This window comes from Manis pentadactyla, chromosome 6, assembly GCF_030020395.1.
Source record: "Manis pentadactyla isolate mManPen7 chromosome 6, mManPen7.hap1, whole genome shotgun sequence".
Lineage (NCBI taxonomy): Eukaryota > Metazoa > Chordata > Mammalia > Pholidota > Manidae > Manis > Manis pentadactyla.
Genome location: NC_080024.1, coordinates 163924 through 173704, shown reverse-complemented (window position 1 = coordinate 173704; position 9781 = coordinate 163924).

Below are 9781 nucleotides of genomic sequence, written 5' to 3'. Positions count from 1 at the left end.
TGGGTCTGCTGTCCAGCCTGATGAACTCTCACCCCGCATCTTCTGTCCATGATCTGGGGGGTTTCCAGGGCAGGACCAGACCCCATTCCTGGGGTGTCTTCCTTCCGGCTGGCCTTGGGAGACCCTAGTGTACCAGTGGGCAGGGTCCTGGAACCCTGAGAGGGACTGGATGGAGGTGCCCAGCTCTCCCAGAGGACCCCTCCCACAACACACACCCTGTCTGCTGCACTAGATCCTGTCCCCTAGGACCACCCTCCCTCCTGGTCGCCCCACTTCTCATCCCTTTCCAACACCTCAGAAGGTCCTCCAGTCCCTTCCTCCCCGGCCCTCCCTTGCCCCGCCCCTTCCCCAGTCCCCGCCCCTCCTTCAACCCTGTCAGCCCCCTGTGTACTCTGAAACACCAACTGGGGCCTAATTAATGATGATGCAGCAATAACTACCTTAGGGAACTGAACTAGTAATGGAGATACGCAACATCTGAAGGTCTCAGGAAGGAAGGAAGACATTCTACACGTCATCACTGTTACTTCACCCAATGTTGGGGGACTCAAAGTGTGACCCATCTCCTGATTTTAGGTAGGTGTCTTGGCGAAGGGAAAGAATCAACTTTCTTGCACTCCAGGGAGTGGGTCATAGCAGCCCCACTGCTGCACAAGGAGGCCACATGCAGGGCGGGGCAAGGGGACCGACCTAGCATAACCTTTATTAGCCAGTGACCCAGGACGCTTCCTGCCCTTTGTGGACACCGGAGGGTGGGTGCTTGTCTTGCCAATGGATTTCAGCCCTGGGCAAGTTCAATATGGATTCACTGTGACTAAAGGAATGACAGTAAAACGTTCTGGGGGTGAAAGGGTTATACCCAACTTTATTTCCACGGTGGCAGGTCAGTCATAAAATCCCATTCACTCAGGCAGAGTCTGCATGCAGCAAGCCGGTGTCTGCCTCAGGGCCTCTCTGCCTGCAGAGCTGTCCTTGGCGCCGCCACCACTCCAGTTTCTGCTCTGCTCTCCTGCAGCCTCGTAGCCATGCCACCATGTCGCCCAGAGCACTGGGCAGGGCTCTTTATATTATAGAGTCAATATAACCTATTGCCCACACGTGTGTAGTGAGCTAGCCAACCAGGGCCAGGTGAGAATCCTGGCCACAGGAACTTTAGTTTTATCCACAGTGCTTTATCTCCAAAACCCTCTCCCTGGGGGCAGCCACAGTGCAATCCTCTGCAGCTCATGCCCTGTCCCTGGCTGGTGTCCTGTAGGTACTGGGTGCTGCACTGGGGTCCCTCTGTGAGGATTCACCCTGAGTGATCCTCACTGGAAAGCATTTCTGCTTTCTCTGAGCTGAAAAGTCAGAGGACGGTTTATTGACTTTGCTTAGAAACACATCTATCCTGGTGTTTTGCTGTGGATAAAATGAGAATTCCTGTGGCCAGGATTCTCACCTGGCCATGGTTGACTAGCTCACTGCACACCTGTGGGCAATACATGGCTGTTGACTCTATATAAAGAGATCTGCCCAGTGCTCTGGGCGACAGGTGGCATGGCTGCAAGGCTGCAGGAGAGCAGAGCAGAGGCTGGAGTGGTGGCAGCACTGAGGACAGAGGCCCAGAGGACGTCTGTGAGGAGCGACTGTGCAGAGAGGCCTGGACAGCTATGCCCAAGGGTTTCAGCCCCAGGCAAGTTCGCTACAGATTCAGTGAGACTGAAAAATGACAATGGAACATTCTTGGGGTGAAAGGGTTTATACACAACTTCATGCCATAGTGGTAGGTCAATCACTAAATTCCTGTCCACTTAGAGTGAGTCTGTAGGCAGTAAGCCGGTCTCTGCCTCTGGGCCTCTCTGTCTCCACAGCCAGCTCCGTCTCTGTCCTTGGCACGGCCACCACTTCAGCCTCTGCTCTCCTGCAGCTGTGCAGCCCGAAGCACGGGGCGGAGCTCTTTATCTATAGTCAATAATGATGCATTGCCCACACTTGTGCATTGGGCAAGCCAACTAGGGGGCAGGTGAGAGTCCTGGAACCTTTACTTTTTCCGCACTTGTGATCTAGATGTAGACTCGCATTGCCTTCTAGGAAGTTCTACAGATCTGCTCAGAAAAGGACTGGGAGAGTGTGGAGGCAGAGTCAGGGCAGATCCTTGAGTTCCTTACTGCTCAGGGCTGGGCTGCTTCCAGGCACTGGTGGGGATGGGCCCTGCAGGATGGCTGCTGCTCCCTGGAGGCCTCATGAGGACCACACACTTGTGTCATTGTGAACTGACCTGCTGCATCCATTTGCATTATGAAAATGGTATGAAATTTTAGCTCCCAGAAATGGAGAGTGCAGGAACTGTCCCACTGTTTGTTGGGCAGCCTGCAGTTGACCAGTGCCTGCTCACACATGGGCTTGCTTCCTGCTCTGCTGTGCGGCCTCAGGGATGTGGGGAAGGTGTCGGCGGAGCAGGAGGAGCCACTGGGGACACAGCGGCTGCAGCCTGGAGCTGAGGGCCTGGTGCAGCTGGCCAGGCCCACACTGGCTGCAGTGGTTGGCTAGGCTCATTCCCTTCCTGGGTGCTGCCTTCTACACTGTGACTCGGGGGCCCCGGCCCCCATCAGGCTCCCTGCAGCTGGCTTCCCTCCAGCCAGAGGAGGTGGGGGGCTAGAGCTTGGCCACATGACCCCTGCTGGGTAGCAGGGTCTATCAGGGAAGCAGGAAGGCAGGCTGAGTGGGGTCTGGGTCAGCGCCAGGCTGTCAACCTGGGGTGCGGGTGGACAGGCCTGCAATAGGGCCTGAGGCCACAGCTGTCTTTCTGCCCCATGGGGGTCTGAGAGGCTTAGCACAGGGCTGGCGTGGGGCAGGCAGCCAGAGCCAAGAGCCACCAGGGAGCACGCTGGGGTGGAAGAGCATCTCTGGGAGGAGCTGCCGTGGGGGTGGCTCTGCAGACCCTGTTTTCCCTCTGCTCTGGCTGCTGCCGCCTATCCTGTGCACACAGTCTCTCCCACTTTGCAGGTCCCACATACAAGGATGTGAGTCCGGCACCCCTGCCAGACGCTGCCCCGCCCATGGCCCTGCCACACATGCTGACCATGGCAGGTCCCAGCTCGGTGCCCCAGCCCCTGTCCTGAAGGCAACAGATCACTCCTTGGGTCTGTGACCCCAACGGTGAGTGACCTCGCCTGACTTCCTGTGAATGGGAAGGGAAGGCTCATCTCCTGCACACCGTGAGGAAGGATTCACGGAGAGGAAAGGCTATGAGTGCCAGCTCTGACAGCTTGTGGGGTGGGCCTTGGGGCTGCTGAGTGGTAACCTTGGCCCATGTCCTGCATCTTATTGAAGGAGGGCTGGGAGGGGAGGTGGGCCTGCCCCAGCCTTCCCTGACTCTGGTGCCCCATTTCACTGCAGTGTACAGCTGCCCCAGTGTGCCCTGCCAGGAAGGCAGACACCCCTCCCAGGCCTCTGCCTGACCTAGGGGTGCATGGTGGCTCCTGTTGCAAAAAGCCAGGGCCTGGCATGTACTACAGGTGGTGGCCCCTGGCCACCTCTGGGCTCACCTTGGGGTCTGGGGTTCTCTGGGTGAGGGTGACTGAGCAGCAGCTTTAGGTCTCAGATCTGGAAGGTGGGAATGTCTCATCACCTGCCTGACTCTGTGCCCCTGGGACCCCTGCTCCCTCCTTCACCACCGGTCACTCACACCCCCACTGTCAGAACTTCCTGGGAGGTTGGGGCAAGAGGCTCTTTATTTCTGCTAATTTTCACTTAGTTTTGGAAAGGACCTGGTCCAGCCAAGACACAACTGTAGCCTAACCCAGATAAGCCACATTTGAAACAGCTATTTAATAAATGCACAGGGGTTACTCTGTGAGAGACCCAGAATGTCTAGCTGCCAGCTGGACCCCCACCTCTGCCCATTCAGTGGTTGCTTGGGCCTCATCACCTCATCTGTGACCTGATGGGGGTGGTGGCATCTCAGTGTGGCATTTCCTTAGTGACTCATGATGGCGAACTGTCCATTTGTACACCTTCCTCTTTGAAACGTCTTCAGTCTAGGTAAATGTTGCTCATACACTTGAGAATGGTGTGTGGACTGCCCCACAAAGGTCAATCATCCCGGTGGGGGGCCAGCACTGTCCCACCCTGTGACACCCTTACTGACTCCATGTGCAGGTCCTACTGGCTCAGCTGTGAATGTGCTCTGTCCTTCCCCTTTAGTTCTACATTCTCACTGCGTGTATTTTGAAGCTGTTATTAGAGTCACAAGTAGGATTTTTATGTCTTCCTGACCCTTTTATCATGATGGAGAGTTGCTCTTCATCTCTGGAAATGCCAGTGGGCCTGATCCGGGTGTTTCCGGCAGCTTTCCGATATGTAGTTTGCATGGCGTGTCGTCTTCCATCCTGTGGAGCTTTCCCACCTGTGTCTTCACAGTTTGGGAATAGTGGGTCTCCATGTTCCTCCCGCCACACGATCCCTGCCTTTCATTTGCAGTAGCCTCCCTTTGCATTGCATGGGGTCATCGATGTGGTCAGCTATGCACCTGCTGCCTTCCTGGTATTTGTTTCTTAGCTGTCCTCTCTTGTGTCCCCTGTTCCTTCATGCCTGTCTTTTCTGGGTTAATTGAATTCTTTTCAGCACTTTGTTTTAGTCTCTCGTGGGCCTTTCAGTGTTAATTTAGCAGTGAGGCAATGCCTCCTAGTATTGTGCTTTCTGTAGTGATACAATATGCATCCCAGCTGACTGCAGTCTGCTGGCCCTTCACAGAACTGCAGGAGCCTGGCAGCAGGGAAGTTCTCTCGCCCTGCCCTCGTGCTGTTGCCATGCAGTTCACTGCCGTATCCATGAGGAACCGTAATACACCATAGTGGTTCCTTTAAGAAATGGTGTGTGAAGTTGGGTTCTCTGGAAGAGAAGCTGGAGGGAGCTGGGGACACACCTGAGGTGGGGAGGCAGGTATTGGTGGGACAGGAGGGGCGAGGCTGTCACCGTCCGGCCTCCACTCGCCCTGGAGAGGCCCTACGCCTCCAGGGGTTCCTCTGTGCGTGTGCTCCTTCTCCTTCCGTGGGGCTCCCATGCGGGCCACTCTGTTGTGTGTGTTCTCTGCATGGGCTGCACTGCAGCTCCACTTCGGTTCCTGGGCTTCCTCGGTCGGCAGTTCCCGGGCAGCTGCTTCCTGCTAGTGGCCTGTCCCTGCCCTCAGCCTGCGTGGTGCTGCTGTGTGTCAGATGCCGCGGTCTCTTCTCAGGACTTTACCCGGGCTCCTTGTGAGCTTCTGCCCTTGCTGGGACCCCTGCTTCTGTGGAGCCTCGCGGCCGCCGGACCTGCTGCACTGGGGCACATCCCGGGGTCTGTGCCCATCGACCTGTCTTTCTTTTCTCAGGGACAGACACATCTTCTGCTCTTTCTGTGTCTGCTTTCTGTTCTATGCTTTATGTGAGAACCTGTGTGAAGGTCCTGGTGGAGCGCATGCGTGTGACCAGCACAAGGCCACCCTGGCAGCAGTGGGGTTTGCGGAGTGAGAGATGACTTCTTTCAGGGCCTGAGTTTTGCTCAGGCCAGCAGGGAAGGAGGCCTGGTGTTGTCTGTCAAGTCCATTTTAATTCCATTTTTGTCCCATTATGGTCTTTACTTGAGGGCACAGTTCTTATTCTGAAGGCTTCCAGGGTCTCAGCTGATTCTTGGGATGCCTTGGGGGCCCCACTCAGTCTGAACGGGATGCAGTGTGTCCCTTCTCCACTCCGCTGGTCCTCAGGAACCTTGCCCTGCAGGCATGGACGGCAGCCTCAGGCATGGCCCAGGGGCCCCCAGGCTCTGGGTTCAGATGCTGTAGATTCCAGGTGTGTTCACAGCCCTGGAAGCTAGTCTCTGGGTCCACCTCAGTGAGATCTTGGTTCTTCTTGGGGACCACCTCACAGAGGAGGAGATGTGTCCCCAGGCAGAAAGCTGGTCTATGTGGCCTGTGGCTCAGTTATCTGTGTCAGCTGCCCAGCACCTGCAGACAGTCCCTTCTACACTTGTCCAGGTGGCAGCTGTCTGCAGGCCTGGCGGGGCTAGCTGGGGGTACAGCCCAACTGATGGTTAATGAACAGACCCTCAGAGAGTACATTTGTAATGGGCAGGTGATAGAGCGGGCTGCTCCCGGTATTCCGGGGCCCTGCTTGCAGGGCAGGTGTGTTCACAGCTCTCTCCTGTGCTTGTCCATTGATAAAACTTGTGACCTGGAAGTCAAGACCCTGTGAACCGGAACCAACAGGTGGAAGATCCTGCACACATGCAGGCGCCCTGTCTTTGCAAGGGTTGCTCCCATGGAAATCTTTCTGAATGACAAGCCCCAGGCCAATTCCTGGGGGCTCATTGCATTCCTGTCTTTGCAGGGGTTGCTCCCACTGAATTTGAGTGGGCACCGGCCAGGCAAAGCCAGGCCTCCAAGCTCTGTCTCGCGGTCTTGTCCCTACCTGTCACTGTAAATGGGTTTATCAGATCTGCCCCTGGAATGAAGTGGGTGGGGAAGGAGAGGGAGGTCTACAGGGGAGTCAGGAATGCAACGAGCCCCCAGGAATTGGCCTGGGGCTTGTCATTCAGATGGCAAAAGGAAAACCTCACTGTTTGTAGGGAAGAACTACGGGTGTTAAAGGAGGGAGCTGGACTGATCGAGGAGTGAGGCCCTTTGAGGTCAGCTGTCACACTCAGGGTCACTGCTGGGTACCGTGGAGAACGGTCTGTCACATTTTCTCTCATCTGTACACAAGAATAACGGCTTTGTTTATGGATTTTCTGAGATGTCCTTCTAATTCTGTTGCCCATGAATCATGTACCACACAGACTAGTACATAGCAGATGGCCTTTGTTGAGCACAAATGTGCCCTTGGTGGACCATCTTTCAGAGGGAGGACTGTCTGGGTGCCCAGAGCTGTGGCCCTGGTGCCTCCTCCACCCCCGCAGCTGCTCTGGGCTACCCTGCAGCCTATGCCTGTCCGCAGATTGCAATCTTATGAATGGCAACACCTGAGCCCATGCACCGCACCTGTTTCAGACCCAAGCCTGGGAGGGCAACAGCTAGCATTTGCTGTCCTGTCCATTTTCTTTTTAAGTGTCAGCCACCTCATTGCTTAAGTTCTCCTGGATTGGCATCTTTGGATGCTAAGCAGCCTCCTGGCCGAGGGGTGGGGATGAAGTGCTGCCCCAACCTTACTGGGACAAAACTGACACATCAGGCTGTGTAGCTGCAAAAGGTGAGGGGCCAACCGCGTGCGGCAGTACAACTCCACGCGAAGGCTGTTTGGGCCCCCAGCACCTCGCGAGTGAGAACATTATGGGTCAGATCATTTCCCAGCAACTTCCAAGTATGCAGGCAGGGTCTGTTCTGGAGTCACTGCACCGACCTGGGAGCAGGGTCTGACCCTCTGGCTAGCTGCCGCCCACCCTGCCCCTCCCTGGCAGCCACCCTTCCGTTCACTCTGTCTCTATCAGGTCACGTGTCAGAGATTCTCCATGAGATCACATGCTGCCTTCGTTTGGCTCATTTCCCTGGGCACATGTCATCGCAGGTGGCAGGCTTTCCCCTTGCTCACGGCTGGGTGTCCATGGTGTGTATATATGCAGACATCACCCACCCACCTGTCCACAGACACTTGGGTGGTTTCCGTGGCTTGGCTGTTGTGGATGGTGCCTCGGTGAGCACAGGGTGCAGACACCTGTCTGAGACACTGGCCTTCCTCCCTCCTATAAGGGCCCTTGTGGCGATGCCAGGCCCACCCAGATAACTCAGAATAATCCTCCAACTGAAGATCCCTAACTTAGTCATGCCTGGGAAATTTCTTTGCTCTGAAGGTGATGTACAGATCCCAGGGGATTAGGGTGTGGCTGTCTGTGGGGGACACTGTTCCCCAATCACAGTACAAGTCAGAGGGCCCAGAATGATGAGCATCTCACCAGACTGAATTACAAGGCAGATGATTATCCTCCCTGGTTTGGGAGTCTGTCTGTAGCCCTCAGGCTCGTCCTAGACTGCGGTCGAATCCCCCTGCTCACACCTGCCTGCACGCCAATGGTTGTAGGCTGTAGGGGCCTCTGGGCTACACCCCTGGGCCCCCCAAGGGTGTGCTCCTAGGTGTGGGGTGACTGTGGGCTGCCCTCCGCCTCCTCCCTTTCAGAGTCCCTTTCGGAATCTACCCTCTGTGCCTGCTCGCCTGGGTGTCTGCAGGGTTTGCAGGGCTGACTGTGACCCCTTCTCTGTCTGTCCAGCCCTCCCTACCTCATGTCTCCCTATGGGCCCTGGGAGCACCCCAACAAGAGCTGTGTGCCTGCTCTGATATGGCTCCCCAGCTGGCCCTAGGGTTCCACTGCTGGCTGGGCATTTGCCTTCCAGAACAAGGTGACCCACAGCTGCTCACCATGGGCTCAGGGAGTGCTGGTGGCAGGCCAGGGCAGAGGAGAGGAGTGAATGTAGGGGTGAGGTGTGGACAGTGAGGCCTGCGAGCGAGGCACCCGGGCTGGTTGAGCAGCCACACAGCCATGTATGACGTCGTGGGAGCCCCTCCCCTCTGCCAGCCTGAGCAGAGAAACCCAAGGACCCACTCAGCCATCCCAGAGCTGGAATCTGTACTTAATCCTGGCAGCTGTGCGCCAGGGTCAGGGCCTCACAGTGGCGGGCGGCTGGCTGAAGCCAGGGACTCCCAGAGCCCCTGGCGGGAGAAGTGCCCCTCCCCTCCCTGGGTGGAGCTCGGCTCTGCCTGCAGGGCAGTGACCCCTTGAGGCAGTTCACAGTTGTGTCCCCTGTGTAACCTGCCCAGAACAAGATCAGGAGTCTCTTTGGCCCGGCAGCGGTCCCTCACTCCTTGGTGGGCGACCCCAACCCAGAGGCGGCGCAGCACAGACACAAGCTCCTCCCGCAGAGTGGGTGTGACACCCACTCTGCTCTCTCAGGAAATGTCGCCTCGGCTTCTTTTCTCTGCTGCTCATCTTTTTATTCTGTTTCTCCACCTCTGCCTCTTCCCCTGCACACAGTTCCTGAGACTCGCTCATGTGGCATGTACCAGCCGTTGTAACGTCTTATCTCTGAATGTGACCTCACTACTGCCCAAGGACGGTTTACCTGTCCATTTCCTGTTCTGAGCAGCTAAGGGGCACAACGAGCTCATGACATTTGGCTGTTGCAGAAGCCAGGGAGCTTTCTAGGACTGATGGAATATGGCCAAAAAAACAAGAGGCCGATTTGAACAGGGTCCCTCTTGTCAAATAAAAAAGAATAGTGGTCAAATAAAAAAGATCCGATGACTGGCTACATCGGATCTGTGTAAACCCATGAATCCATGAGGCTCGAAGAAGGGAGGTCTGTGAGTTACCAAAGGCAGGTATTAACCAAAGACCCCCTAAAATTGGTGACCAAAGGGAAAATTAGGCATTGTCCTGCTTTCTGCTCAGAACTGAATGTCAGAATAATCAAATCGCTCCAGTTATGAAGAAAGGTGTGCTTTAAAAGAATGCTGGCTAACGTGGGAGAGGGCAGGATAGATACTGTCTTTGACAATCCTCTGAAATGACTGAATGGGACAAGGTGGAAGGTGGGTCATGACCTCTACCCAGTGACCTGGAGACCAGGCTGGTGTCACTGGGAGACCGAGGCTGTGGCTCACAGCCTCCTGGCAGAGGCCACCCAGTTGCTGGTCATCTGGTCCCAGCCCTGAATATCTACCTTGAGTCATGGGGGCTGTAGGGTGAATTTCCCCTGGAAATAAGGCAGGAGAGAGGGGAGAGGGAAAACAAAGGACTCTGTGAAGAGGCAACCCCATGGTGGGGGGTGGTCTCCCTG